This window comes from Rhinoraja longicauda, chromosome 12, assembly GCF_053455715.1.
Source record: "Rhinoraja longicauda isolate Sanriku21f chromosome 12, sRhiLon1.1, whole genome shotgun sequence".
Taxonomy (NCBI): domain Eukaryota; kingdom Metazoa; phylum Chordata; class Chondrichthyes; order Rajiformes; family Arhynchobatidae; genus Rhinoraja; species Rhinoraja longicauda.
In genome coordinates, this window is record NC_135964.1 from 38,385,616 (window position 1) to 38,411,103 (window position 25,488).

At 42.7% G+C, this 25,488-nt stretch overlaps 1 protein-coding gene across 5 annotated transcripts in view; it reads right to left on the reverse strand.

Annotated features, from left to right (window-relative positions):
* col8a1a (collagen, type VIII, alpha 1a) overlaps positions 1-25,488 on the reverse strand; it is a 92,553-nt gene that overhangs the window by 51,467 nt on the left and 15,598 nt on the right. The window contains exon 1 of one of the 5 annotated variants that reach the window (XM_078409555.1): positions 20,104-20,118. The exons of the other annotated variants lie outside the window; for them this stretch is intronic. The gene's annotated coding sequence lies outside the window, so the exon portion shown is untranslated. Of the gene's footprint in view, positions 1-20,103; positions 20,119-25,488 lie in introns of those variants that run through there. 5 annotated transcript variants of the gene reach the window in all.

The window sequence follows — 25,488 nt, forward strand, 5'->3', positions numbered from 1 at the left end:
AGGAGGAGGCGGTGGAAGAGGAGGAGGAGCAGAGTGTCGAGCCCGAAGTGGAGGGGAAAGAGGAGGCCGAGCAGCAGCGAGACCTGGGGCGGGCGCTGGGCCAGGGCATGGCTCTGCTCGGCGACCCTGGCCTCGAGGTGTTGAGTGCAGGCCCAGTGGAAACAGAGCCCGGCAGCCCGGCTGACGAAGAGGGCGAGTGGGGAGAAAGACTGGAGGACCAGCAGGAGCGGTGAGGGGCTGAAGAGCCGCAGGAAGCGAGGCGTGGAGCAGGGGATCCGAGCCTGGAGGAGAGAGGAGGGCAGGAACAGGAAGAGGTGTCAGGACACTCGGAGCTCCGGGTGGGAGTCGGAGACGCACTGATGAGAGAAGACGGGGGGAAGCCAAGCTGCAGCACGGAACATGGTAAAATCTCTTGGCCGGCCGGATAAAATCTCTTGGTGGACAGGATGTGGCCCGCGGGCCATAGTTTGGAGACCCCCTGCCCTAGAAGATGGGACTCTTCATTGAGGAGCGTCGAAGAACATTTGTGTTTTCATTCAAAAGTCTGCATAAAAAGTTAGCGGACGGACCCAACAAGTTGTTATGATAGCAAACAGTACTCTGGCCTTTATAACGAAGGGATTTGGGTTTATATATAGGGAGTTGTTACTGTTGTACAGGGTGTTGGTGACACCACACCTGGAGTACCATGCATGGTTTTGAGGTCCCCTTATCTAAAAGAGTTGATAGCAACACTAGATTCACCAGGCTAATTGCAGGAATGAGAGGGTTGGACTTACAGGAAGGACTAGAGAGTTTAGATCTGCATTCCTTAGAATTTAAAAATATCGGCGACCTTACTGAAACATAACATTCTAAGATGACAGATATGGAGATATTTTCACCGGTGGGCGAGAGATAAGCAAAGGGACAGAACCGCAAAATAAAAGGCCAACCATTTAAAACCGATGTCGAAATTTCTTCTCAGAGGGTTGCAAACCTCCAGGTTTCTCTGCTGCTGCTCCCTCTGCTGGAGGCTAGTTCACTGGATATATTTTAAATGGTGATAGCCACATATTTTTTTGCAAGATTGAGGAATTGAAGGCGATGAGGAACTGGCATAAAAGAGCACTTGAGGCCACCATTACTTTGAATGGCAGGGCAGGCTTGAGGGACAAGGTGGCCTACTTGTAGTTTAGTTTAGTTTAGAGATACAGTGCGGAAACAGGCCCTTCGGCCCACCTAGTCCACGATGACCAGTGATTCCCACACGCTAACACTATCCTACACACACTGGGGACAACTATACCAAGCTAATTAGTCTACAAACCGGAGCACCCGGGGAAAACCCACACAGGTCATGGGGAGAATGTACAAACTCAGTACCAGTAAGAGTTGTCAGGATTGAACCAGAGTCTCTGATGCTGTATCTACCATGCCACCCTTTATATTAATTTCTTATATATTCAGTAAGGTCATGGTTAGTGCCATTTGCCTTGGTCCAAGGATGGTAGGATTGCTGTTTACAGAGAGATAGAGTAACATGGGACAGCATTCTCTGGAGTTTAGAAGAATGAGAGGTGATTGCATTAAAGGTTATATTCTTTCAGGGCTTGGCTGACTGGATGTAGTGAGGATGTTTCACCTGGTTGAGGAGACTGGAACCAGGGTCACAATCTCAGAAGAAGGGGTAGGCTGTTTAAGACTGAGATGGAGAGAACCTTCTCCAGTCAGGGCATAGTGAGTCTTTGTAATTCTATATCACAGAGGGCTATAGAGACTCAGTCATTAAGTTTGTTTAAAAAATCAATTAATTTCTAGATGAAGGAATCAGGGGATATGGAGATGAGCCAGGAAAATGACACCAAGTAAGAAGATCAGCCATAAAATGCTGGAGTAACTCAGCGTGACAGGTAGCATCTGGAGAGAAGGAATGGGCGACCTATCGGATCGAGACCCTTCTTCAGACTGAAGTTCAGTCTGAAGAAGGGTCTCGACCCAAAATTTCACCCATTCCTTCTCTCCAGAGATGCTACCAGTCCCACTGAATTACTCCAACATTTTGTGTCTATCTTTGATTTAAACCAGCATCTGCAGTTCTTTCCAATACAAGAAGATTAGCCACATTGATGAATCTTGGAGCTACTATTTCTAATGTTTTTAATGAACATCTCATTGATTTGCTATTCTGCCCATGCTTGCCAATGTGTAGATCAACTGAGTTTGATTCATAGTTTAAGGAATAAAAATTTGTACTTCAGGTTCCTTGGAACACAAATTCTAATACTGCCCATTTTGTTTTTGATGGCGGGACTTTCACATGAGGAAAGACTGGATAGACTGGGCTTGTACTCGCTGGAATTTAGAAGACTGAGGGGGGATCTTATAGAAACATCTAAAATTCTTAAGGGGTTGGAGAGGCTAGATGCGGGAAGATTGTTCCCGATGTTGGGGGAGTCCAGAACCAGGGGTCACAGCTTAAGGATAAGGGGGAAGTCTTTTAGGACCGAGATGAGAAAACATTTCTTCACACAGAGAGTGGTGAATCTGTGGAATTCTCTGCCACAGAAGGTAGTTGAGGCCAGTTCATTGGCTATATTTAAGAGGGAGTTAGATGTGGCCCTTTTTGCTAAAGGGATCAGGGGGTATGGAGAGAAGGCAGGTACAGGCTACTGAGCTGGATGATCAGCCATGATCATATTGAATGACGGTGCAGGCTCGAAGGGCCGAATGGCCTACTCCTGCACCTATTTTCTATGTTTATGTTTCTATGTTTGCACCATTAATTACATAGACACATAGACAATAGGTGCAGGAGTAGGCCATTTGGCCCTTTGAGCCAGCACCACCATTCAATGTGATTATGGCTAATAATCCACTATCAGTACCCCGTTCTTGCCTTCTCCCCATATCCCTTGATTCTGCTAGCCCTAAGAGCTCTATCTAACTCTCTTTTGAATGCATCCAGTGCCTCCTGAGGCAGACAATTCCACAAATTCACCACTCTTTGGGTGAAAAAGCTTTTCCTCATCTCAGTTCTAAATGGCCTACCCCTTATTCTTAAACTTGTGGCCCCTGGTTCTGGACACCCCCAACATCGGGAACATGTTTCCTGCATCTAGCGTGTCCAATCCCTTAATTGCAGAATGAAATAAATTCTCTTGTGTTTATTATTAAAAAAGGAATTTATGTTGCTGTCAATCTGATACCATTGATTATTCAACCTTGTTTATATTGCAATTTTCTTTATTGCTTCTTTTCTGTTGTAAATATATTTCCCCTTGCATGCAAACTTATAACAACATTAAAATCAAATCCTTACTTTTAACACAGAGGATGAATCCTGGATACAGAGACATTTTAAAATATGCCCCATTTATGGATAACTTGGTTCCACTGGGGTTGCAATTTTCACCAGGGTTCCTGATACTTTCTTTTGTAAATGCAAGTGATCTGAAATTGAAATTTAAACAGGATCTGATGTGGTTCCTGCACATTAATCCTGCCAAGTTTCTCTGTTAGGTTTGTACTGACAGGGGTGTGTTGATTCAGATGATGCTGTAAGACTTGGACATTTGAAGTTTTAATTGGATCTCTTATGACCAGTTACGATGCCACCCATCGAGAAAGTAGCACTCAAAACCCAAACAAGATGTTGAAATCTCTGCAGGCTTGGTTCCTTTCTTCGATGGGATGAAGAATCAACAAACAAAATTGTCATTTATTTCCCTTCAGCCAAGTCCCATATCATGATTGAGATACAACAAAAGAATATAGAACGTTACAGCAGAGAAAGAGGCCCTTAGGACCACCATGTTTGTGATGACTGTAAAGCTAATTGCAAATGCTTGTACATAATCAGTACCTCTCTGTTCCCTGCCAGTTTATCCGTCTGCCTAAATGCCTCTTAATTGGTGCCTTAATATATGCTTTTATACCTCCCGCTGCAGTTACATTCAAGGTAATCGCATCGCCCCCCCCCCCCCCAATGAAGTTCACAGATCCAAATCTATTAAATACTAGGCAGGAGACTTCATTATTAATGTTAACTGGACACCCACATGTTCTGGAGCATCAAGTTAAATTGAAAGATTGAGGTGTATATAAAACCTATTGCAAGGCATATACTGAAAATGCTCTAGAAACAAGGAACTGCAGATGCTGGTTTATAAAAAAAACTGGGTGTTCATGAGGTGCCCCTTCCCATTCCCACACTGACTTTTCTGTCCAGAGCTTCCTCCACTGCGAGGCCACATGCAAATTGAACGAACAGCACCTCATTTTGCTTTGGCAGCTTACAGTGATACGATCGTTGATGTCTCTAATTTCAAGTAACTCCTGCATTCCTTTCCTTTTCCCCCCCAGTCACCCTACTAGTTCCACTGTTTACACCCCTGCCATTAGCACATCTTTCCCAGCCAACAATGGAACATTATGGACTCCATCTCCCCTACCATCTGTTGCCGGCCCTGTTTTGTTTTGGCCTTCTCTATCTTTTGGTCTGAAGAAAGGTTCCGACCCAAAACGTTGCCTAATCCTTTTCTCCAGATATGCTGCCTGACCTGCTGAGTTACTCCAACATTTTGTGTCTATCTTTGGTATAGACCAGCATCTGCAGTTCCTTCCTACACATTTATGAGGTGCTTTGGACCAGCAGAAGCTGGTCTACACGGTCATAATTTATAACAACATGGCTCTGCACATCCATTCCACCGCCATCATCAAACCAGGACATCAACATTCATACAGTGAGGTAGCAGGAGGACTTTCTGTATGAAGAAACATCGAAACATGATGAGGCACCAGCCCAGTGAAGTTTCACCACATAGTACATGCAAGCCAGATATACAACAGCATGCAATAGACAGTGATAAGCAATCTCACAAACAAAGGACTGGAGCAGAGTTGTGCAAATCCATGCTCTATACACAAATAGTCGTGGGCAGTTAAATAACTAAAGACAGGAGATTCCAAGAGTGCCCAAATACCCATTAAATATTTTCCACAACACCCACCCCACATATCTGAAGCTCTCCAGACTGACTTGAAGCACAGCTTCCTGGTCCCGAAATTCTTGGTTCCACATTGAGAAGAAGCAGGTTCATAAAGTTCGCAGAAATTCCACTGGAAATGATTATCACTTCTGTCCCAAGCGTCATCTTGATTTTCACTTCAAATATCCAACTAGGTGAAAATTCAGTCCAGACTTACAGCCTACGCTCAGTGAATTACCTTAAGAGGCAGAAACAAAACTCTACTCTGTGAAACGCTTCCTGTAGGCCTCATTTACCTCACCAATTGACAGCAATTCTAATATAATGATCATCATCAAAATGACTATTAAATAGCATAATACAATATAAGCATTACATAAAATTAAAAATTGCTTACGTCATATCTGTTTTATACAATGCAAATTTTTGCAAGCCTTTGTGATTATTACCACATAACATGATCCTATTCATGTCCACAAAAGAATCACATGGCTCATTCCTGGTGCTTAAATAATGAAGTCCAGGCCTCCCTCAATGATGACATCTATCCTCATGCCAATGGAGCCGACAAGATGAGAGCCCAATTGTACAAGGAACATTGTTAATGATAGGAGTAGGAAAAAAACTGCAGATGCTGCTTAAAATCGAAGGTAGACACAAAATGCTGGAGTAACTCAGCGGGTCAGGCAGCATCTCGTGAGAGAAGGAATGGGTGACGTTTCAGGTCCAGACCCTTCTTCAGAATGATGTCAGGGGAGGGGGCGGGACAAAGATAGAAATCAGTTAGAGACAGGAAGACTAGTGGGAGAACTGGGAAGGGGGAGGAAAGAGAGGGAAAGCAGGGACTATCTGAAGTAAGAGAAGTCAATGTTCATACCGCAGGGGTGTGAACTACTCAAGTGAAATATGAGGTGCTGTCCCTCCAATTTGCACTGGGCTTCACTCTGACAATGGAGGAGGCCCAGGACAGAAAGGTCAGATTGGGAATGGGAAGGGGAGTTGAAGTGCTCAGCCACCGGGAGATCAGGTAGGTTGAGACAGACTGAGCGGTGGTGTTCAGTGAAATGATCGCCGAGCCTGCGCTTGGTCTCGCCGATGTAGAGAAGTTGACACCTGGAACAGCGGATACAGTAGATGAGGTTGGAGGAGGTGCAAGTGAACCTCTGCCACACCTGGAAAGACTGTTTGGGTCCTTGGATGGAGTCGAGGGGAAAAGTAAAGGGACAGGTGTTGCATCTCCTGCGGTTGCAGGGGAAAGTACCCGGGGAGGGGTGGTTTGGGTGGGAAGGGACGAGTGTACCAGGGAGTTTCGGAGGGAACGGTCTCTGCGGAAAGCAGAGAGGGGTGGAGATGGGAAGATAAGGCCAATAATGGGATCCCGTTGGAAGTGGCAAAAATGTTGAAGGATAATATGTTGTATGCAACGACTGATTGGGTGTAAGGTGAGGACAAGGGGGACTCTATCCTTGTTACAAATAGGGGGAGGGGGAGCAAGAGCAGAGCTGCGGGATATTGAGGAGACCCTAGTGAGAGCCTCATCTATAATGGAAGTGGGGAACCCCCATTTCCTGAAGAATGAGGAAATCTCTGATGCCCTTGTATAGAACACCTCATCCTGGGCGCAGTTGCAGCGTAGACGGAGGAATTGGGAGTAGGGGATAGAGTCTTTACAGGACACAGGGTGGGAAGAAGTGTAGTCAAGATAGCTATGGGAGTCAGTTGGTTTGTAGTAGATATCAGTCACTAGTCAGTCTCCTGTGATGGAGACGGTGAGATCCAGAAACTGTAGGGAAATGTTGGAGATGGTCCAAGTAAATTTGAGATCAGGATGGAAATTAGTGGTGAAGTTGATGAAGTCAGTGAGTTCTGCATGGGTACAGGAGGTAGCACCAATGCAGTCATCAATGTGACGGAGGTAGAGTTCGTGGATAGGGCCAATGTACGCCTGGAACAGGGGTTGTTCATAGAAACATAGAAAATAAATGCAGGAGGAGGCCATTCGGCCTTTCGAGCCAGCACTGCCATTCATTGTGATCATGGCTGATCATCCACAATCAGTAACCTGTGCCCAACCTGTCCCCATATCCCTTGATTCTGCTAGCCCCCAGAGCTCTATCTAACCTCTCTTAAATTCATCCAGTGATTTAGCCTCCACTGCCCTCTGTAGCAGAGAATTCCACAAATTATTACAACTCTCTGGGTTCAAAAGTTCCTTTTCACCTCAGTTTTAAATGGCCTCCCCTTTATTCTAAGACTGTGGCCCCTGGTTCTGGATTCCCCCAACATTGCGAACATTTTTCCTGCATCTAGCTTGTCCAGTCCTTTTATAATTTTATATGTCTCTATAAGATCCCCTCTCATCCTTCTAAACTCCAGTGAATACAAGCCTAGTCTTTTCAATCTTTCCTCATATGACAGTCCCGCCATCCCAGGGATCAATCTCGTGAACCTAAGCTGCACTGCCTCAATTACAAGAATGTCCTTCCTTGTACGACGTACCCTACAAAGAGGCAGGCATAGCTTGGGCCCATGCAAGTGCCCATAGCTATGCCTTGGATTTGGAGGAAGTGGGAGGAGTCGAAGGAGAAGTTGTTGAGGGTAAGGACCAGCTTTGCTGGGCAGAGGAGAGTATTGGTAGATGGAAATAGTTGAGGAAGAAACGGAGGGCTTTCAGACCCTCCTGGTGGGGGATGGAGAGTGACTGGACATCCATAGTAAAGATGAGGGAGTGGGGACCTGGAAAATGGAAGCTTTGAGGAGACGGAGAACATGTGAAGTGTTTTGGACAGAGGTAAGGAGGGATTGGACCAGGGAGGATAGGATGGAGTCGAGGTAGGTGGAAATTAATTTGGTGGGACATGGACAGGCAGATAACTCAGATTCAGATCAGTGGAGGACCAGGAGGGTGATTGCATTTGGAGCCCACTAATAAGAAAGTAGATGATACAATTGGAAACATTGATAATATAGCCGTATCAGCAAGATGTTTAGACAATAGACAATAGACAATAGACAATAGGTGCAGGAGTAGGCCATTCAGCCCTTCGAGCCAGCACCGCCATTCAATGCGACCATGGCTGATCACTCTCAATCAGTACCCCGTTCCTGCCTTCTCCCCATACCCCCTCACTCCGCTATCCTTAAGAGCTCTATCCAGCTCTCTCTTGAAAGCATCCAACGAACTGGCCTCCACTGCCTTCTGAGGCAGAGAATTCCACACCTTCACCACTCTCTGACTGAAAAAGTTCTTCCTCATCTCCGTTCTAAATGGTCTTAAACTGTGGCCCCTTGTTCTGGACTCCCCCAACATTGGGAACATGTTTCCTGCCTCTAATGTGTCCAATCCCCTAATTATCTTATATGTTTCAATAAGATCCCCCCTCATCCTTCTAAATTTAGTTTAGTTTAGTTCTTCATCCCCCCCCCCCCGCTGACCACCGATCCCCGCAGTACACACTACATACTAGGGACAATTTATAATTTTTAATCAAAGCCAATTAACTTACAAACCTGTACGTTTTGGGGTGGGAGGAAACTGGAGCACCTGGGGAAAACCCACGCAGTCACAGGGAGAACATACAAACTCCGTACAAACAGCACCCGTAGTCAGGATTGAACTCGGGTCTCTGAAGCTGCAAGGCAGCAACTCTACCGCTGCGTCACTGTGCCGCCCCTAAAATAATATTATTTTTTGTTATTTTCACCAACAGACCCAGTGGCTATTGTCAAATATTGGAACAGGGACAGAGGAATGGGCGGTCAGAGACTGCAAACAATGAGGAATCTTGGGATAGAAGGGGTGGGGCAATGAAGGATGATTTACCGTTGGATTCTGAAGTGCAATGTTAGAGTAGTGAATGGCACTGTTGGAGTTGAGGGGGCGATGTTCAGTCAAGTAGGTCACGGTTGTTTCTCTTAGATTCTTATTCAGTTGACCCTGGATTATCTTTAAGCAAACCAACATCAGTCAAGAGGGCCTCAATCTAGCATCAGAACCATTATTTTCAAATACACAGGGATTAACAGTCATTTTAGGTATGGGCAAAGGAATTCTTGGGCAATATCGCACTCTTAGTTATCAATGTATCTAAATTTCTTGTCTGCCATACTGGACATTAGTAATCTAATGTGCCAGAAGAACAGTCACGACATTTAATTTCTATCCCCTAGTTTGTTCATCATTTGCTAACTCAGCACATTAGACATTTTAACCATGTACCAATACACTTTCTTTAATGGAGCCCCTGTTTATTTTGTGCAGTTGATACAGTTACAGATGCAAGGCTACCAATCGCCACTGATGACCCACTGTTTAAAAAGGATTTATTGCACAGAAAATGTAAAAACTACAAGTTTAATATTAGTAGCTACTGTTGTGAATTGATAATATTAATTTTAAATAAATCTTCATCCTGCAAACTTAAATCACACATTTTCTGCCTTCACCACTGGGTGTTTTTATGGGTGGGCACTGAATTAGGACAAGAGGCTGGAGTATCTACTGCAAGAGCTATTATATGAATCTCCAAAAGGTTCAGCACTGCCCTGCAAAGCCCCATGGCAGACACTGCTCCTATTTACAAAATGTCTTAAAAGTTGTAAGATACCAAGATGTTTCCTGTTGCTTCAAGGGATCACAATTAAGCAAAACTTGGAACTAAACTGAGAAACGATACTAAAGGAAGGTAACCAAAATAAGAAATGGCTCCTACAAAATATGCAAAGATGTACTGAGGAAGACAACAGTACCAGCTGTGATTTTCATTACGAAATATCAAAATCCCATTCTCACTCTAGTTACTTTCAACTAGAGTTACTTTCAACAGGAGGAGATTCGAGCATCTCCAACAGGGTATATCCCAGTTCTGACAAGGTTTTCAACCAAAAAATTACTTCTGTTTCTCTTACCACAGAAGCTGGCTGACCTGCTGTTATTTATGTTTTAGATTGCCAGCATCTGCAATATATAGATTCTGAGTTTAATTTATTGTCACTTGTACCGAGGTGAAAAGCTTTTGTTGCATGCTAACCAGTCAGTGGAAAGACAATACATGATTACAATTGAGCCATTCACTGTGTACAGAAACATGATAAAGGGAATAATGTGAGTAACATTTAGTGCAAGATAAAGTCAAAGATAGTCTGAGGGTTTCCAATGAGGTAGATAGTAATATATATATATATATATATATATATATATATATATATATATATATAGGTAGATATATCATTCTCAAAAGCTTTCAATATTCAGGTTTACCAGATACATATGTTCTTCCATGAAGAATATCTGTTCCATCAAAGATCTTCCACACCATCCCAATTTAAAATTCTGGAGGGTGCTGGTCAACTTATTCCTAAATATACCTTCAATCAGACGTTCATAAACAATGGTTTTTTTGGAGCATGGGAGGGTGAGGGGAGTCCTGATAGAAATATCTAAAACTATTGTAGACATAGATAGGGTAGACATTCAGACCTTTTTATCCCCAGCGACGAAATGTCAAAGACTAGGGGATATAGGTTGAAGGTGATGGGGCGAAAGTTGGGGTCAAAAAGGAGATATTCAGGGCAAGTTTATTTTTTAATGCAGAGGCTGATAGTGGAGGCAGACACAATAGTGGTATTTAAGCAGCTTTTAGATATGACATGGATATGCAGGGAAAGGAGAAATGTGGGTCACTTGCAGGCAGAGGAGATTACTTGAACTTGGTGTCATGTTCGGCACGGACATTGTGGGCCAAAGAGCCTGTTTTTGTGCTGTACTGTTCTATGTTCTGCATTTTAAGTGTTTTTTTGGCAAATGATTTCAGAATTCACTTTCCACGTCCTTAATTTTAGCTCAGCTAGTTCGAAATCACAGCAATCGCATAATATGATCATATTCCCTTCCACTCCTGAAACAGATCTTTGTTAAAAAGAAAAATAGAAATTCATCTACAATTTCTCCTGGACTACAAAAGAAACAAGTAACATTTATATTGAGTCTGAACATTTAGCTTTGCCCCAGTGGAAGACACTGTGGCAGCAGAGTTGGAGCAGGAAAGGTAGTTTCTGTTAGTCTGATATTACACAGAGAATTCAAATGTTTTGCACATTAAGTGGCATATTTTAATACATCTGTCCCATTGCTACTTTACTTCCAGGTTTCTTCTCCAATCAGCAGCAGCAGATCGGGTTGTTTTTCTGACTATGGGATCTTAACATTTATAATTGAAAAGAAATAAATCTGGTGGAGAAATTAGAAGTAGTTTATTTTATTGTTGGGTGGTTAAAATTTGAAACACACACGACCACACACGCAAATAAAAACAGGTGGTCAGGTGCCTTCAACAAAGAATCGCATGAGGAACATTTGAAAAACTGATGGCACCTCACAAACTTCTACACTATCAACAAGAGGAACAAGTACAGCAGATGCATGGGAACATCGACATGCTGGTTTCCATCCAGATCTCTCACCATTCTCCTTTAGAAAAGTAATATTGTTCTTATCTCATTGCTGGGTTAAAATACCGTGCCACCTCCTGGCTAAATTCCCAAAATGCATCAGTTCACACTTGTCCAAGTTAAATTCCATCTGCCATGTAGTTTTGTTTCGAGATGCAGCATGGAAACAGGCCCAATGGCCCACCGGGTCCACACAGATCATCAATCACCCATTCACACCAGTTCCATGTTATCCCACATTCTCGTCCACTCCCACCACACTAGGAGCAATTTTACAGAGGCCACTTAACGTAAAAAAGCTGCACATCCTTGTGTGAGGAAACCAGACACACACACGTCAGGATTGAAGCCGGGGGTCTCTGGCGCGGTGAGGCAGCTGCTCCACCACTTTGCCGCCCTACTTTCCTACCGTCCAAGTTAATCAATAACCTTTTGTGACCTTAGGCAACCTTCATATTGGCCACAATGCCATCAATTTGGCTTCGTGCCATCTACATTCTCATCCAAATTATTATGTCAAACAGAGGACCCAGCAATGGCGGTGGAGCTGCACACTGCTGGTCATCAGCCTCCAATCTGATAAACAACTCTCACTACCACCATTCATTTCCTGCCACCAAGCTAATTTTGTATCCAATTGGCAAGCTCACCCTGAATCCCATCCTTCCAGATCAGCTTACCATGCAGGACCTTGGGTGGCACAGTGGCACAATGACGCAGCGCCAGAGCTGCTGCCTCAGCGCCAGAGACCCAGGTTTGATCCTGACCAGAGGTGCTGTCTGTGTGGAGTTTGTACATTCTCCCTTTCACCGCATGGGTTTTCTCTGGGTGCTCGGGTTTCCTCCCACATTCCAAGGATGTGCAAGTTTGTAGGTTAATTGGCTTCTGTAAATTGCTCCTAGTGTGCAGGATGCAAAAGTATGATAATAAAGAACTAGTGTACGGGTGTTCTATGGTTGACATGGTCTCAGAAGAGCCTGTTTCACACTGTATCTAAACTAAAAGTCTTTGTAAAATAAATGTAGACAACATTCACCACCTTGCCATCATCGATCCTCTTTGTTACCTATTCAATAGAACACTATTAGATTTGAGAGACATGATTTCCTGTGCAAAAAGCCATGCTATCACCAATTAGTTGCCTTTCCAAATGCAAATAAATCTCGTGTCTCAGAATCCCATCCAACACCTTTCCCATCACTAGGAGAAAGAATGGCTATTGTAGATTCCTATCAATGTGACCACCCTTTTTATTTCTAAGTTCTACCCATATGCTTGGGATGCCCTCTCTCTATACAGCCCTAATGTTCTTCCTAATCAATAATGCAACTCCTCCACCTCTCTCACCTCCTCCTCTCTCACCTCCACCTCCAAGATGCCAGAAACATTGCTATCCTGGAACATTGAACTGCCAGCTCTGCCCATCCCTCACTAATGTTTCCATGATAGCTATATTTCACATTCCTGTGCATTCAATTCAATGTAATTTAGTCTATCAGACCCACCATACTCCTATCCTGCCCCTCCTATTGGACTCGCTTGCTTTCAACTCAATGTTCACTTCAACTTTCTCACCCCCCTCCTTGGGCCTCTCAGCCCTTGCTTTCATCTCAAATCACTTGTCACTAGGAATTTCCCAACAGGTGCATTTTACTTGCAAGAGACAGGTTTTGTTTTGGGAAAAGAACCAAGAGTATTCTGCCTGGAAATTTACCATTTACATTGCTTAAGAATGAAGGTATCATTAAGTTTTAGTTCCATGATTAAAATAAAATGAGCAGCGCACTGATAATGTAAACCACTCAACTGAAGGAGAAAGAACTTGCTTTAGAAATACACAAAAAGGACACAAAATGCTGGAGTAACTCGGCGGGTCAGGTGGCATCTTTGGAGAACATGGATAGGTGACATTTCAGGATGAGACACTTCTTCAGACTGATTATTGGGGGTGGGGGGCAGAAAGCGGATGAGGGAAGAGCAGGACAAAGCATAGCAAGTAGGGCACAGGCAAGGGGGGTGGGGGGGGGGAGTTTTGATAGGCAGATGGTTGGAACATTGGCCGGAGATTAAAGCAGGTGGTGTGAGACAGGGCCAAAGAGAATTCAATGTTTATACCTTTGGGTTGTAAGCTACCCAAGCAAAATATGAGGTGCTGTTCCGCCAGTTTGCGTGTGGCCTCACTCTGGCAATGGAGGAGGCTCGGGACAAAAAGGTCAGCACGGGAAGGGGAAGGAGAGTTAAAAGCTAGTAAGCATCAGAACCATTATTTTCGAATACATAGGGATTAACAGTCATTTTAGGTATGGGCAAAGGACGCTAGTAAGCTAGTAAGCTAGTAAGTTGCACTTGGTGAGATTTTGTAGTCCCAGCAGTTAGTACCTGTAATCATGTTGGGTTCGGATAGGACAGAACCACAATACTGCTGGGAACCAGAGCTGCATTTGAGAGAAAGCCAGCAGCACTGTCTGTAATTTATAACGAGTTCTTGTAACCCAACTAGATGGTCAGCTGCTTCTGTTGGCAGAAGGAATCAAAAAGCAGATTCTTGTGGGTTAAGTATGCAATAGAAAATAAGTGCTTACAAGAGCCCAACAGTTTCCTGTCTACATATTTGCATTCAGTGCTTTCACTCAGACTTTCCATTCATTGCCTGCTTGGCCTGAACCAGGGCATTTCACTCAAAAATGCAGGCTTGTACAGAAAAGAATTCAAAAACTGTGAACCTGAGGAAACAAAGACTGACATGGAGCTCCGAAAGCAGATGTGTAGCACATAGTGCTAACTGCAAAACCCAGGCGCAAGACATTCCCCACCTACGCGAGGATTTCCCTGGCAACCCAGGTGCCAGATGGGTTGACCTAGACTTCTGTGTAACCAGTGGACAAAGTCACGCTTTAATTTCACTTACAGGTCAACAAACCCAGCAAAACAGACTCACTTCAAGTAACGAAAACGTTCGAGCAAAGAAAATCCTCAACAGAATTTAATTGAACAGAAAATCAAGAAGAACACACAGTTTGCAATAATGAACGCATCCAACTAAAAGCCGACGGCTTCCAGTAGTCAAAGGATCCAGAATGAGGTGTCATTGGCACAGGATTAAATGTGAGAGGTTTAGACAATCAAAAACTTCTTGTGAGGCTGTGGAATTCACTGAAGTGTTAGTGATCGAGATGGAATCAAAATGGGAAAAGGTTAAAGGCAAAAAACAATTTTGGTGCAAGCCGGCATCGAAGGGCTCTGCACCGTTATCCCAGAAAGGAAAAGTCAGGCGCAAAGACGTCGGGAAAAGGATGGAGGAACCGCAGAAAATGCATCCTGACAGGCAAATGAAATAAAAGCCTAAATAAAAAGGAATAGGTCAGGGAAATTGATATTAGAATCAAAAAAGAATACCAGAAAGCACTGGCAGAAAGGCAGCATTAAGTCAAATCCTAAAATATTTTATGAACATGTTAAGTATAACATGTTAATCAAGAAGGAATTAGGAGGAGTTAGGCCACTTAAGGGATACAAAAAAAAAGATTCATTTGTGTGGAAGCCTTGATAGATGCAGAGGTATACAATGTCTGCTCTGTTTTTATCACAGAGAAAGACATGCAGACAGGAGAACTTAAGTTAATGGTGATGTCTTGGGGTCAAGACATATTACTTTTGGGGAAGTGCTGAATGCCCCAAGACAAATGAAGGCAGATAAATCTCCAGGGGCTGATCTGATATATCAGGTGGAGCAAGGAAAGCATGGTGGCGCAAGGGCAGCACTCTGGCGCAGCGATAGAGTTGATGCCTTACAGCACTTGCAGCACCGGAGACCTGGGTTGAATCCCGACTACGGGTGCTGTCTGTACAGAGTTTGTACGTCCTCTCAGTAATCGCATGGGTTTTCTACCAAGATCTTCAGTTTCCTTCCACACTCCAAGGACGTACAGGTATGTAGGTTAATTGGCTTGGTAGTATGTGTAAATTATTCCAAGTGTGTGTAGGATAGTGTTAATGTATTGGTCAGTGCAAACTCAGTGGGCTGAAGGGCCTGTTTCCATGCTATATAAATTTCTTAGAGGATTGGACAGGGTAGATGCAGGAAAAATGTTCCCGATGTTGGGGGAGTCCAGAACCAGGGGTCACAGTTTAAGAATAAGGGGTAGGCCATTTAGGACTGAGATGAGAAAAAACTTTTTCACCCAGAGAGATGCGATTCTGTGGAATTCTCTGCCACAGAAGGCAGTGGAGACCAATCACTGGATGTGTTCAAGAGAGAGTTAGATTTAGCTCTTAGGGCTAACAACACGAGCATACAGTAAACAATTAAGAATAAAGCATAAAACATTAAGAATACAACATTACAGTTTAAACATGCGAGTGAAATAAACCAAAGCAAAAAGAGACTACAGACTTTTGGTTATTACGAGACCAAGTGGACCCATTGGGCCCAACCACTCCTGCCTTGGTGCAGCACCCCCTTCTCCCCCCCCCCCCCCCCCCCCCCCCCCCCCACTCAATAGACAATAGACAATAGACAACAGGTGCAGGAGTAGGCCATTCGGCCCTTTGAGCCAGCACCACCATTCAATGTGATCATTGCTGATCATTCTCAATCAGTACCCTGTTTCTGCCTTCTCCCCATACCCCTAACTACGCTATCCTTAAGAGCTCTATCTAGCTCTCTAATGAATGCATTCAGAGAATTGGCCTCCACTGCCTTCTGAGGCAGAGACTTTCACAGATTTACAACTCTGACTGAAAAAGGTTTTTCCTCATCTCCGTTCTAAATGGCCTACCCCTTATTCTTAAACTGTGGCCCCTGGTTCTGGACTCCCCCAACATTGGGAACATGTTTCCTGCCTCTAACGTGTCCAACCCCTTAATAATCTTATATGTTTCGATAAGATCCCCTCTCATCCTTCTAAATTCCAGTGTATACAAGCCGAGTCGCTCCAGTCTTTCAACATATGACAGTCCGGGAATTAACCTAGTAAACCTACGCTGCACGCCCTCAATAGCAAGAATATCCTTCCTCAAATTTGGAGACCTAAACTGCACACAGTTCTCCAGGTGCGGTCTCACTAGGGCCCTGTACAACTGCAGAAGGACCTCTTTGATCCTATACTCAACTCCTCTTGTTATGAAGGCCAACATTCCATTGGCTTTCTTCACTGCCTGCTGTACCTGCATGCTTCCTTTCAGTGACTGATAGAAACATAGAAACATAGAAAATAGGTGCAGGAGTAGGCCATTCGGCCCTTCGATGCACTAGGACACCCAGATCTCGTTGCACGTCCCCTTTTCCTAACTTGACACCATTCAGATAATAATCTGCCTTCCTTTTCTTACCACCAAAGTGGATAACCTCACACTTATCCACATTAAACTGCATCTGCGATGCATCCGCCCACTCATACAACCTGTCCAAGTCACCCTGCAACCTCATAGTATCTTCCTCACAGTTCACACTGCCACCCAGCTTTGTGTCATCTGCAAATTTGCTAATCGTACTTTTAATCCCTTCATCCAAGTCATTAATGTATATTGTAAATAGCTGTGGTCCCAGCACCGAGCCTTGCGGTACCCCACTAGTCACTGCCTGCCATTCTGAAAGGGACCCATTTATCCCCACTCTTTGCTTTCTGTCTGCCAACCAATTTTCTATCCATGTCAGTACCTTACCCTCAATACCATGTGCTCTAATTTTGCCCACTAATCGCCTATGTGGGACCTTGTCGAAGGCTTTCTGAAAGTCAAGGTACACCACATCCACCGGCTCTCCCCTGTCAATTTTCCTAGTTACATCCTCAACAAAATTCCAGAAGATTAGTCAAGCATGATTTCCCCTTCTTAAATCCATGCTGAGTCGGAACGATCCTGTTACTGCTATCCAAATGCTCCGCAATTTTGTCTTTTATAATTGACTCCAGCATCTTCCCCACCACTGATGTCAGACTAACTGGTCTATAATTTCCCGTTTTCTCCCTCCCTCCTTTCTTAAAATGTGGGATAACATTAGCTACCCTCCAATCCACAGGAACTGATCCTGAATCTATAGAACATTGGAAAATTATCACCAATGCATCCACAATTTCTAGTCACCTCCTTAAGTACCCTGGGATGCAGACCATCAGGCCCTGGGGATTGATCAGCTTTCAGTCCCATCAGTCTACCCAACACCATTATCCTGCCTAATGTGAATTTCCTTCAGTTCCTCCTTCCCTCCTAAAACAGAGTACATAAGGATTTCCTTTTACACAATTTTAAAGTTATATATTCAATGGGCAATTATTTCATCAAATAAATTGTCATTAATTTTTGCCATAGTGTGGGGAAAAGAAAATCAAAGAACATGCCCAGGTTTCAAATTCAAATCCATAAAGAGTGAAGAAGCAGTGATTTTCCCGGTTTAATTTATCACCACCAGATACCAGGAAGTGTGCGAATGTGTCCTGAGCTGACTGATTCTCCTTTGCCCTTCTCCTCTTTACAGAAACATCCAGCTGTTAGCAATCATGGGCACAGCTGCAGGATCCAGCGCCTTGTGCCTTGGACAGAGCTCCAAAACAACTAAAAAGGTACGTGGCCAGGATGTCAATGTTTGTAGTCTTGTGGTTTCAACGGGCAAATTGAATCATTTGTTAGAATTGAAAACATTGTTGCACATTTTCACTTGCTGTGAGATCAATGCAAAGGGCAGCTATATGCAACTGCTAACCCTCAGTGAAAACCTGACATGAGCTTCACAGCCAGCAGCATTCCACAGCTGAATAAAGTTGTGTGGCGGCAAGACTAGTAAATGAAATGCTATTGTAAACGTGTAGGGAGGAACTGCAGATGCTGATTTAAACCGAAGATAGACACAAAGTGTTGGAGTAAATCGGTGGGGTAGGCAGCATCTCTGGAGAGAAGGAATGGGTGACGTTTCGGGTCGAGACCCTTCTTCAGCCTGAGAGTCGGGGGAAAGGGAAACATAGACAGAGATATAGAACAAATGAATGAAAGATATGCAAAAATGTAATGATTATAAAGGAAACAGAAGCTGGTGCGACTTGGAAAAGGCCTGAAAGTGTACAGCATACCTTGTAATGCTCTTCAGGCATGTTCACAAGATGCTTTCAGTCATCAAATGGAAAATCGCTCATATTGCAACCGTAGCTCAAGTAGACACCAAGATACTGAAGTCAGGAATTTTCCATTGAAAGCTCTGTTTTCCTACCCCTTTATAAATATTGCACTCTGTTACAAGATGGAACCTTCTTTTGATGGGTTTTTGGCATCCGATGTGGTATGATTGGATCTACTATTCTCTTCTTCTGCAGACTCAAAGAATGTGATCACAAATACACAATCTGCTTCTCTTGCAATGATGATGTTCTTAATCTTAAAACTGCGGTGTGGTTTGCCTGTGCGCCTCCACGCACTGCCAGATATTTTACATAATATTGTGTCAATTACATTTATACAGCACCTAAAATATACGTCAATGTCCCTTCATAGAAGGTGTAATCAAAACACTCCACAGAAATGTAATCAAATCAATAATTAGGTGATCTATGTCTACACCATGTTTCCAGAAGATGTCCCTTTGCCATTATCCAAGATTTATTCTTCTAATAAGCCACGACACAAGAATATAAATATTAATTATTCAATAGTACACTCCTTCAATCGCACATTACCAAATAAATATCAAATGATCCATCAATCTCTTCTCACATTAATCAACATGTGTGCTCGGGAAAGATTTTTGGCGATTTCAACCTCTGTAAAATGTTTTGTACTGGCCTGGCTATATAATTTTGATAAATAGTACACTTGGCTGCAAGCTCATCAATATCTCTCTCCAACCCAGTTTAATAGATAGAGCTTCTGGTAATTGCTTAGATGATCACATTACCATGCTGTTCATTGAGAAGCTCCTCTAAAATCTGTCTATCAAAACACTTATTATCACAAATCTGTATCCCCATTGTAACCAGCTAAGTGAATTACTGAGGGACTAGTCTCAGATTTTCATCTGGTCATTTTGTTCAATTCTGTCCATTCTCTGAATACCTGCTTCATAACAATATTTGAATCCTTTTGGCACTCTATATTGCTGTAAATCATTACTATTTTCAATGCGAGAATCAAGCTCATATACTCTCTGCCTCAATTCTCATATGGTAACTTTGACAAGGCAACTGCAATTGCATGTTATTCTCTGTACGATCATGTATTCATATCAACAGAATAGCCCAGCTTTACATTCTCCATGCAGTCATTGCCGACATTGAATCAAGAATTAATAACAATTGTAATGGTGAGTGAACAAGATAAAAATAAAGGTCTGGCCAATTGGAATAAAAATAAAAATATTCCCCCAACTCTTGTTCCACTACATCGATGACTACATCGGGGCTGCCTCTTGCACCCATGCAGAACTCATTGATTTTATTAACCTCACCACTAATTTCCACCATGCCCTCAAATTCACTTGGACTATTTCTGACACCTTTCCCCCCTTTCTTGATCTCTCTGTCTCTATCACAAGGAACAGACCATCAGTTATGAGACACCTAGAGTTATTTGGACTACACCTCCTCCCATCCTACCCCTTACAAAGATGCCATTCCCCCATTCTCAATTTCTCCATCTTTGCCTCATCTCCTCCCAAGATTAGGCTTTCCATTCTAGATCAGAGATGTCCTCTTACTTTAGTAAACGTGGATTCCTCCCTGCTGTCATAGATGTACCCAACATCCACGTCTCCTCTGTGTTCTGTGATTCTGCTCTTGCTCTAAGTAAACACAGCAATCCAAAAAATTCACTTCCATCAATCACCCCTTCCCCCCCTTCAACATCTGCTGCATGTTCCAATAACAAACCATATCTCTTCAAGATTTAGCTCCAAACTAGTGTAAGCTGCCCATGTCAGGCCGTTTTTGTTTAGTCATTTCTGGCCTTGTAAAAGAGCACAGCTGAAAAATCTACCTCTAATAAACCAATAATTTTTGTTTATAATTGACAGAGCACAGGAATGAAAAACAAGACAGAAGTAAGAATTACCCATTCTGTTTCCCCCCAGTGTTTCAAACCAAAACTTTGTACACTTCTTCCAGCTTATTGTAGGGAACATGCAGAAGACAGTGAGATTCTTTAATGCAAAACATTACACTCCTGAGAGCATTTGGTTACATACAGCATAAGAAAACTGCTCGGAAATGATTTACATTTTTCATGGATACGTTTTTTAAAAATTATGTTTTCTATCACAACTTTTAGATTAAATAGTGAATCCATTTTGCTGGCACATTTTACTTTATAAGGCAAAGAGGAAAAAAAAGGTGTTTTTGTGGAATACTTATCCTATTTGCTACTACCAATTCCTTCAACTACATCATGTGAAATTTTGCAGTCCTGACAACCCAAACCTTAACATAAACCAAGTCCAGTTAAAAATAAACCCAGAATAATACTCACTCATGCATGAACTTCCATTCAGGGGCAAGTAAAACCGTGATTTAAAAAAGGAAAAATAAAGGAACCATAATGAAAGCAATCTGTCAGATAGGAAAATGGAATGGAATTCCAAAAGGAATGGTCATATGAGAATATCCAAACATTAATAGATTAGTTGCTTAAATTCCAGGAAATTTACTTTATTTTAATTAACAAAGTAATCTCGTGGAAATCTGGGTCAAATTCATGGCTTCATAATCTTAATCTTAGTAAAACTTCAAAAATGTTCTCTAAATTCTACTAAGAAACAGACGTTGCAGGATAGAGGGTGGTCCAGCGGAGAATACTTTTATTGCAAATCTATATTAACATCCAGTCCAGACAGCTGAGGGCAAAGTACTCTCTCAGTCTGCCAGCTGTAAGATTTGTAAACAAAATAAAATCATGCCTTTAAATTCTTGTAAACCACTATGTGAATCTGCCCTCAATTGTGATCAAATTAGCACCAGATGATTGAGAAATGTAAGGAATCTGAAGAGTTTTGAGGAATGAGGAAATAAGAACTCAACTGTGATGTAAAGAGAGCTCCTTGATCACAATGGTTATAAAATAGTGGAATAATTCATTCTCTTACCGACTTTCCATATTCACTGCGTCAGGAAAACAATGAAGAAATTTCTGAATATTTTCTAATAGTTCCCAACTACTATATATACATCCTCCATGATTAAACAATATTGTAAGCAGCAAAGTAATTTAGCTCTTAGGGCTAAAGGAATCAAGGTATACGGGGTAAAAGCAGGAACGGGATATTGATTTTAGATGATCAGCCATGATCATGTTGAATGGCGGTGCTGGCTCGAAGGGCCGAATAGCCTACTCCTCTACCTATTTTTCTATGTTTCTATGTAAGGCACAATATAAAAATAGGGAGACAAGAGACTGCAGATATGGGAATTTGGAGAAAAAAAACAAGCTGCTGGAGGAGCCCAGTGGGTCAGGCAGCATCCTTGGAGGTACATGGAATCTGAGGGGTAACCTTTTCCAAACAAAGGGTGGTGGGTGTATTGAACAAGCTGCCAGAGGAAGTTGTTGAGGCTTGGACTATCCCAATGTTTAAGAAACAGTTAGACAGATACATGGATAGGACAGGTTTGGTGCGATATGGACCAAACACAGGCAGGTGGGACTAGTGCAGCTGGGATATGTTGGCCGGTGTGGGCAAGTTGGGCCGAAGGGCCTGTTTCCACACTGCACGACTCTAAGTCTCTGAAGAAGAAAAATGTCTCATCTTTTTGCTAGATGTCCTTGCAAGTGGCCCCATGATTTATTGTTTCTTCTAAGTGAGCTCAAGTATTTTCCCAAGCAGCTAATTGTTTTTCTAAGCAAGCAGGCTTGCTTGACATCTGTTTCATGCTGTTTTGTAGACAACTCCATCTTCGCTGAAAAGCCTGTTTAATCCTTACATTACAGCATCTTGTAGATGAGTTGGAACATATCATATTGAGCTACAGAGAAAGGGCCTCTAAACTAATTATGATTGGCAATGCTGAAAATTCACACGAGATAAGGCAGCATCCGTAGAGAGAAATAGAATTAACATTTCACGTTTTATGATGGAGCCTGGGGTTTCTCTCCTCACAGGGACTGTCAGATTTGCTGAGTGTTTCCAGCAATTCCTGGATTTATTTTGAATTTCCAGCATCTGTCATCAGCTGTGGAGGTCTTCCTTGGCCTGCCAGTCCCTTTGCCATTAGTAATCTCACCAGTGCTCTCTTTCTTCTTAATGATGTTCCAAACAGTTGATTTTGTTAAGCCTAACTTTGGCTGATATCTCCAACAGTTTTATTCTAGTTTCTCAGTCTCATAATGGCTTCTTTGACTTTCATTGGCACAACTTTGGGCCTCATGTTGATAAACAGCAATAAAAGTTTCCAAAGGTGATGGAAAGACTGGAGGTCAGACTAGGTGCTGAGAGCTCTCTTATACCTGCATTAAGGAGACAATTAAACACACCTGAGCAATTACAAACACCTGTGAAACCATGTGTCCCAAACATTATGGTGCCCTGAACTGGGGGGACTATGTATAAACACAGCTATAATTTCTACATGGTGAAACCAAAATGTATAAAAATACACTTTAATAAAATCTGACAATGTGCACTTTAACCACATGAGATTTTTTCTACTACACATCTCAAATTGTGGAGTACAGGGGCAAATAAATAAATGATGGGTCTTTGTCCCAAACATTATGGAGGGCACTGTAAGTGGGCTGCCCGCACCTATCATCATCTCCGTGCCTATTTCAACTGAAGACTTTGCCCCGTGCCCCTGCGGCAGGGAGGGTTGTGAGAGGCGCTGGAACTGAGGCTCTCGGGAGTGCTGTGAAGAACACTCCTGCTGCTGCACAAATTTAACAAAAAAGCATTGCCAATTCTTGAGCCACAGCCATTCCCACAAAACGCTGAGTGAAGCAGGCCCGATACTAAAGGACAGCAAGGTTGCTCAGAGGAATTTGCTTTGGCTGGGCATTTTTAAGCAGGATTAAGGCTATTTATTGGGTTGAAAAAGCCTAGCGTTACCTCATGGAGTGAGCTGCTTCTGTGTTCAGTGCGTCAAGCAATAAATCACAATTCTCAGCAAGGTTGTATACAATTCATAGAAATGCAGTCTGAAGAAGGGTTCCAACCCGAAGCATCACCTATCCATGTTCTCCAGAGATGCAGCCTGACCTGCCGAGTTACTCCAGCACTTTGTGTCCTTGTACACACAATCAAACAGCACGAGTTGCCATTCCCAATTGATTTTATGAAGTAATAGCACATTTGAATTTGCAAACTCAAGATCAGTGTAATATTAGGAATCCAGCATCAACAAAATTACATTTAGTAATTTTAATTTCAGAACAAAATTTTCTCTTTTACTGACGCACAATATTCTAATAATTGTGGAAAGTAACTAACTGCTGACTTAAACTGCAAATACTTTTGGATCTCTTAAATGCATTAACATAAGAGCAGAATAAAATATGGTTTTACTTTTATTCTGCTCTGACATATTTAATGCATTAATTATCACATAATCATTGTGCCAATTGAATAATTTCCACATGGAACACAAAGTGCCAGTCAGGCAACATCACCGGACATGGATGGGTGACGTTTGGGTCAGGATCCTTCTTAAGACTGATGAAGGGAGCCAAAATGAAATGTTGCCTATCCAGTCTGAAGAGCGGTCCCAAATAATAAATGCCACATCCATGTACTGCAGAGATGTTGCCTAACCTGCTGCATTACTCAAGCACTTTGTGTTCTATATAAGATTCCAACATCTACAGTTCCTCGTGTCTGAATAATTTCCACATGCAGGTATTAAATTTGCAGCCAAACCAGTAAACTGTTGAATATCATTAATTTTTGAAGTTATAGTTCTGACATTTCTTTTATACAAAAAAGGCCAGGGTCTTGCAGGCAGCCACAAGCATACATCACTTGACATTGTAGAAACAATGAACTGCAGATGCTGCCTGATCCGCTGAGTTCCACCAGTGCTTTGTGTCTTTTGTTCCCAATCACTTGCCTTTCGTGGCCTACATTTGCCCACAATGGGCCTTTAATAAACAAAGCAAGCAACTTGATTAGATATCGGATTGCACTTATTTTAATGCATGAAAACATGACGTAATGTTTATGCCCAATGCAAAATATAATCACACGAATGCCTAAAATCCAATTTAAAGTGGTTACCGTAGCTTACAAACACAAAACAAACACTAAAACTGGATCTGCATGAAACCTGACAGGACATCAGCCAACATTAGGCAACTATCATCTACAACCTCCTCCATTTATTCTCCAAGTTTACCCATGCTCTTACACCTGGGCTGCTCTTTCCTTTGAGGTGAAAGTTATATTGATTCATAGCTTCCTGGGCACATGAACTTTTTAAGTGCTTGAGACAGATTTCTATTGTGTCTCCTAATTTGTTGTTCACCAGAGCAGAGGCCATTCAGTCTCTATTTTTGAAGAAGAGACTTCACCTACTTTGATTAGTGTCAGAGGCAGCTGACAACTTGGGCACTGCGATTTGTCAGCACCGCTGGCTTCCCACGATTGCAGACACCCATTGATTGCCCCCATGTCCCATCAAGGCTCAACTTCTGATCTTTCCACCTGCAGGGAAAAGGTGTCCACTTCCACAACAGAAAAATGTGTTAAGAATCATAAGAACAATTGCCTCATGGTAAATGTCATGTTTCTGAGAAGTACATGTGATTATACCGTAACTATGTTGTTCAGAGGTCCAGGTAATATGTGGCATTGCTGAAGACACTCTGATAGTAGGCTCATCGTTGATAGGCTGCCCTCCTCTTCTGCCTTGGCCCACCCTGAATGGGTAACCATATCCATGATGACACTTCAATAAAGCACTGCCAGAAATATCACTTCTGTAATGAGCAGTTGGTAAAGTACCCACTGTTACTTTAAGTGTGCTCCGAGAACCTTGGAGCTGTTTGAGCAGTTTAGTTTAGTTTAGAGATACGGCGCGGAAACAGGCCCTTCGGCCCACCGAGTCCACAGCAGCCAGCGGTCCACGCACTTTAACACTATCCTAAACACGAGGGACAATTTACA